Source organism: Erinaceus europaeus, chromosome 1 (genome assembly GCF_950295315.1).
Source record: "Erinaceus europaeus chromosome 1, mEriEur2.1, whole genome shotgun sequence".
In the NCBI taxonomy this organism is placed as follows: Eukaryota; Metazoa; Chordata; class Mammalia; order Eulipotyphla; family Erinaceidae; genus Erinaceus; species Erinaceus europaeus.
This window is the reverse complement of record NC_080162.1, coordinates 9,737,930-9,745,058: the sequence shown is the minus strand read 5'-3', so window position 1 is coordinate 9,745,058 and position 7,129 is coordinate 9,737,930.

The following is a 7,129-nucleotide window of genomic DNA, read 5'->3' as shown; positions in this document are numbered from 1 at the left end:
GATGACAGAAGACCTGGTGGGGGTTGTACTGTTATGTGGAAAACTGAGAAATGTTATGCATGTACAAACTATTGTATTTACTGTTCACTGTAAAATATTAATCTCCCAGTAAATAAATAAAAAAAACCTGTTGGACATTTGGGTACAATTTTTCATCTTCTAATGATAGGTGTATACAAGATAATCTTTCTTTCAACCTAGGTCACTTTCTTTCTTTCTTTCTTTCTTTCTCTCTTTTGCTTTCTTTCTCTCTTTTGCTTTCTTTCTCTTTCTTTCTTTCTTTCTTTCTTTCTTTCTTTCTTTCTTTCTTTCTTTCTTTCTCTCATTTTCCAGAGTAATTGCTGAGGCTTGGTGCTAGCACTATGAATCCACTGCTCCTGGTGGCCATCTTTTTCCATTTTATGGGACAGGACAGAGAAAAATTGAAAGAGGAAGGAAAGATGGAGAGGGGAAGAGAAAGAGTGACACCTGTAGATCTGCTTCACCACTTATAAATCGAACCCCCTGCAAGTGGGGAGCTGGGGGCTCGAATTGAGATATTTGAGTGGATCCTTGCATTTAGTACTGTGTGTATTTAATCAGGTGCGCCACTGCTGGGACCCCTCCTAGGTACTTTTTCACCATCATACACCAGGGCTGCAGGACTCTTCCACCCCCATCCTTCTCCCTCCTTGTCCAGAGTCGGTTCCACACACCCCAGCCATGCCAAGTTGTAACTGATGTGTTCCGGTTCTGTCCTTGTTTCTTAAGTTCCACCTGTGAGTGAGATGGGAAGAAAGTCTTTGAGAGAGTCCCCTTTCCGCACCTGGTCGAGGTCCGGAAACTCACCTGGAAACTCTCAAAAGTGTCGTCACCTGGAGCCTAATGTCAAGAACCCTGGAAGTAGGAAGCAGGCAAGAACTTCTTTTATTAGAAAAGCGTCACGGGGGATTCTAGAGTGAACACTATCCTGGAAGTGACATTTAAAATCTCTTTAGAGGGGCTGGGCAGCAGCTCACCTGCTACTGCGCATGTGACACAAAGTGCAAGGATCCGAGTAAGGATCCGGGTTGGAGCCCCCCCCACCCCGCGTCCACCTGCAGGAGGAGGAGGTCGCTTCATCAGCAGTGAAGCAGATCTGCAGGTGTCTATCTTCTCTCCCTCTATCTTTCTCCCCCCCACCCCCCGTCTTGATTTCTCTCTGTCCTATCCAACAGCCATAAGAACAAGGGCCACAAAAATTGAGAGAGAGAGAGAGAGAAAAAAAAAGGCCTCCAGGAGCAGTGAATTCGTAGTGCAAGCACTGAGCCCCAGCTATAACCCTGGAGACAAAAAAAAAAGTCTCTTTATAATAAGGTAAATATAATCCTTAAAAAAAAAAACCTTTATTTTATCTGATTGAACACAGAGAAACTGAGAGGGAGGGGGCGGTAGGAGAGGGGCAGAAAGACAGATACCTGCAGCATTATTTCACCAGTCGTGACGCCTTCCCCCTCCAGGTGAGCACTTGGGGCTTGAACTTGGGTCCTTGTGCATGGTAATACCTGTACGTATCAGGTGAGCCACCACCCAGCCTCAGCATATTCCCAAGACAGCTCACAGTGGTTGGAGCATTGAGAGGATCCAGGAGTTTGCTTCTAACCTAGTAGGAAATTTGGAAACTTTCTCCTTGGGTCTTCCTCCCTGTTTCCTAGGCTAAAATGTAATATTCACACAAGGTGTTATTTATTATCAGCCTTTAACTTTATACTTTTGAGTTGTTTATTACATCACTGAAAGGAGTTATTAAAGCATTGGACGTAAAATATTAGATTGATGGGAGTTGAGAGAGATTTGGGATCTTGATACCCTCTGGGCAAGGGCAGGCACAGAAATTCACTGACCCCCAGAGGGTAACAAGGCAGGGAAGAATTCCAGTTCATGGAATTGAGGGCTTTCCATTGTTGGGCACCTGGGTTGCTTCCAGGTTTTAGCTATTATGAATTGTGCTGCTATGAACATAGGTGTACACATTTCTTTTTGGTTGGGTGTTATGGAGTCCTTGGGGTATAACCCCAGGAGAGGAATTACTGGGTCATATGGAAGGTCCATGTCTAGCCTTCTGAGAGTTCTCCAGACTGCTCTCCACAGAGGCTGGACCAATTTACATTCCCACCAGCAGTGGAGAAGTGTTCCTCTGTCCCCACAACCCCTCCAGCATTTGTTGCTGCTGTCCTTTTTGATGTATGCCATTCTCACAGGAGTGAGGTGGTGTCTCAATGTTGTTTTTATTTGCATTTCTCTGACAATCAGCGATCTGGAGCAATTTTTCATATATTTGTTAGCCTTTTGGATCTCCTCTGAAGTTAATGTTTTGTTCATATCCTCTGCCCATTTTTGGATGGGGTCATTTGCTTTTTTGTTGCTGAGCTCTTTGTATATTTTGGTGATTAGTCTCTTGTCTGATGTATGGCATGTGAAGATCTTCTCCCATTCTGTGAGGGGTCTCTTTGTTTGTGTGATAGTTTCTTTGGCTGTGCAGAAGCTTTTCAATTTGATGGAGTCCCATTGATTTGTTTCTGCTTTAGTCTTCCTTGCAATTGGGTTTGTTTCATCAAAGATGCCCTTGAGGTTTAGGTGGGAAAGTGTTCCACCAATGTTTTCCTCTAAGTATTTGATAGTTTCCGGTCTATCATCTGTGTCCTTGATCCATTTGGAGTTGATTTTTGTTTCTGGTGAGATAAGGTTCCATTCTTCTGCATGTTTCAACCCAGTTTTCCCAGCACCATTTATTGAAGAGAGCCTCCTTCCTCCATTTAATCCTTTGGGCCCTCTTATCAAAGATTAGATGTCTATAGGGGTGGGGGAATTGAGGGCTTTCCTAAGCAGATATGGTAAATTGTCCAGCTTTGGGGTCTGTGGGACAGACTCACTGCATACTATGGAAAAGTCAAGTAGAATGATGGAAATCGTCCCCAGCAGGGCTGAAGAATCCGCACCCAGTGATATCAAAGGCATGTTCTATTCTCTGAACAATAACTGAAGTGAGATTAGGCCTTCTGGAGTGAGCTTAGGACATCTCTCTCTCTCTCTCTCTTTTTTTTTTTTTTTTTTTGCCTCCAGGGCTCTTGCTAGGGCTCAGTGTCAGCACTACGAAGCCAAAACTCCTGTGGCTTTTTATTGGATAGGACAGAGAGGAATTAAAAAAAAAAACCCAACATCTTTATATATTTATTAGGTAGAGACAGCCTGAACTTGAGACAGATGGGGAAGGAAGAGAGACAGAGACATCTGAAGCCCTCCTTCACCACTCATGAAGCTTTTCCCCTACAAGTGAGAACTGAGGGCCCGGACCTGGGTCCTTGTGTACTGTAACATGTGCACTCAGCCAAGTGTGCCACCACCCGGACCCTGGACAGAAAGAAATTGAAAGGGGAGGGGGAGATAGACAGAGACATCTGCAGTCCTGCTTCACTGCATGTGAAACTGGTGCCCTGTAGAGGGGGAGCAGTGGCTCAAACCCGGATCCTTGTGCGGGTCCTTGAGCTTAGTACTGAGTGTGCTTACTATGTGCACCACTGCCCGGCCTCCTCATGCAGGTTTTATGGGTCAATAAAGTTCTGCTGAAGCTTTATTCTGAAGATACTACAATAGTAGACCAAAAAGTTTAAAAAACTGTATCCATTAAACAAATAGATGAGAAAGTAATCAACATTATTATTTTTTCCTCTGCTCTGACCTGACATACTAGTGTTACATAAGTGCCTACTGAATAATCAGTTTGAGTCAGCTGTGTCTAAAACTTGTCAGTTAAGTGGAAAAAAAATAGCAGTTGCATAAGTGTGAGGTACAAAACCAATATCATCAAATTTAGCTCTCCCTTTTAGCATTGGAGCGGCATGGCAGACAGTTTAGATTTTAGAACACCTAGAAACATGACCCTATATCATTTGGTTTAAAGGTTTAATTTTATTATTATGTGAATCTCACTTTAGTGCACACACACACACACACACACACACAGAACAACACTTCTCACTTTAGGGAAAAAGTCCCTCCACACCCCAGGTACTGCTCAGTGCTGGTTTATGGTAGTGTGAGGGATTGAACCTGAGACTTTCCAAACTTGAGCCATGAGAGGTTTTTTTTTTGCATAGCCATTATTCCATGTACCCCTGACCTCTCTCAAGTCTAAGTTAGTCATTTAACATACTGGCTTTTATTATTTATTTATTTATTTATTTAAAAATATATATGTATATTAAGATTTTCTTTTTTAAAATATTCTTTATCTGTTTAATGGATAGAGACAGTCAGAGATCAAGAAGGAAAGGGGTGATAGAGAGGGAGAGAGACAGACACCTGCAACACAGCTTCATCTTTTGCAAAGCTTTCCCCCTGCAGGGAAAAGCTTTCCCTTTGCACATTGTAACGTGTGTGCTCAACCAGGTGTGCTACCATCCAGCCCCACATATTGGCTTTTGATGTAAATCTGTAGAGTCATTGTCTCTCTCTCTCTCTCTCTTTCTTTTAAATAAAAGGTTTATTTATTTGCTTTTTTTTTTTTTTTCCTCCAGGGTTATCGCTGAAGCTTGGTGCCAGCACTACAAATGCACTGCTCCTGGAGCCCATTTTCTCCATTTTGTTGCTGTTGTTGGATAGGACAGAGAGAAATCGAGAAAGGAGGGGAAGACAGACACCTGCAGACCTGCTTTGCCATTTGTGAAGTGACCTTCCTGCAGATGGGAAGCCTCGGGCTTGAACCCGGCTCCTTATGCCAGTCCTTGTACTTCGCACCATGTGCATTTAACCCGCTGTGCTACCACTTGATGTCCCGTTTATTTGCTTTTTATGAGAGAAAAGGACAGATGAATCAAAGAGCTGATGAGCTCTGTGATAAAATAGGACCCTTGGGATTGAACCTGGGGGTCCCTGGAGACTCAGGCATGGAAGTACTGAGCTCTGAGGTTGAACTATCATCCCCAGTCCTTCCCCACCACACCCCACCCCCCTTTAAAAAAACAACATGGCACCAGGGGGATAAAACCCAGGCCTTCCACATGAGCAATACTACTAACTGGCCTCCCAGTTCAATCTATTTATTATTTTTCTAAGAACAAGAGTACAGAGAGAGAAAGAGGGAGGGAGTGAGAGATGGAGGGGGTGAGAGAGAGAGAGAGAGAGAGAAATACGAGAAGCCACAGTATCACACCGCCTTCTACAGAGTTTCCTGGTGGTGTCCTCAGTTTGCCTATGTGGTGCCAGAGTTCTAATCCAGGGCCCTGTGTACAGAGAACAGCGTGCGCTGGGTGAAGTGCTGGGTGGGCTGTCTCACGGTCCTGCTATGTTGGTCTGCACTATTCCAGCCTTTAGGTTCATGGTTAGTCAACAATTTGTATGGCTTTATATGTTAACTCTTTTCAGCCACCAGGTTCCAGATGCTACCATGATGCCAACCGGACTTCCCTGGACAAACGACCCCACCAATGTGTCCTGGAGTGTCCTGGAGCCCCACTTCCCCAGAGTCCCGCCCCACTAGGGAAAGAGAGAGACAGGCTGGGAGTATGGATCTACCTGTCAACGCCCATGTTCAGCAGGGAAGCAATGACAGAAGCCAGACCTTCCACCATCTGCATCCCACAGTGACCCTGGGTCCATGCTCCCAGAGGGATAAAGAACAGGAAAGCTATCAGGGGAGGGGATGGGATACAGAGCTCTGGTGGTGGGAATTGTACTCCTCTTATCCTATGGTCTTGTCAGTGTTTCCATTTTTATGAATAAATACATTAAAATAATACTACTAATAAAAAAGAATCAGAATATACTGAGGGACCTTCAAGGCAGCACAAGAAGTTCTTAGAGCAATCAAGCCTCTGAGATTTGTAGGTAGCATCCAGGCAACTGCCGAGATGGAAGAGTCAAGCCCTACGGCCTCTTGTGCCACAGTTTCCAAAGTTCTGTGAAACTAGACAGAAGTAAACACTCCCCAACCTCAATTTCTTTTTACACAGACTTTTTTTTTTTTTTTTTGAGATTAAAATTCTTCCTTGGGGGAAAGAAATCTCATAAATATTCCTTTGGAATTTAGTCAAGTATTTATAACTTTAGCTCAGAGATGAAATGGCTGGCAACAGTAAATATTTCTGACATCATGCCTTAATGCTTCTCCTCTTCAAAGTCAGAGGAAGCATGGTCCAGGGCTCATTATTCTCTTTGGAAAGCACAGTACATACAGCTCATTGGACGGCATAAGAGTATTGTAAGACAGTTTGAAACAGTGGCTTCTGACTCTGTTAGGAACCTTAAAACTGAAAGTTCAAAGTCATCTGGGAGTCATTAGTCATAAATAAGATGAGCCAGATGCTGGAAAAAGCCTGCTCTGAAAAAGAAAAGGAAAAAAAAAAAAGAAAGAAAGATAGAAAGAAAATAATTTGCTTTATTCATGTAAAACATTCTTTCCTGTTTCTTTTTGGTTATGCAACTTTATAAATAAATTAAATAATGTAGGTCTTTCCTATTTTTTTCATGATTATTGCCTAAAAAAGAGTTTTGCTTGGCGTTAGGCCTTCACATGCAGATGCCTTTGCTTAATGAAAGGTGCTTGCCATGATTAACTGACTGAAATACCACATTTGACAGAAAGAAATGGGATATTTGCATTGTGCTTCAGTGGCTTTGCCTGATAAATGTGTACTACCTTATCTGTTTTTTTTTCCCCTACATTGGAATGAAAATGATAGTGGAGTGTCTTAAATGCTATGCCAATGTCCTACTCACTGTGACTTATCTAGTTAAGTACTTGGCATTGTGTACCCTGTAGTGATCAGGCCAACAAGTGTTTTTCAGAACAGAAATTTACTACCACAATTTGATTGGGAAACATGAAAGTTGATGAGAAATAGTGATTAGGTCTCTCTCCCTTACATATTTCATAAACTGTAGCACCTTGTGGCTTGAGAATGAAAGTTGGGAATGAAGTCTCATATATTTAGCGTTCTTTTGCTAGTTGCATCTAAGTGTTCCGTGTCAGATCACCCTTCAGATTAAGTTCTGTTGAACATACAGAGCCCCGCAGAGTTCCAATTTATTATGGGAGTATCATGTTGTTACAGAAATGACCCCCAAAGCACAAGATTTGAGCCGGTTCTTGGTGAGAGGAGTTTTATGGGCC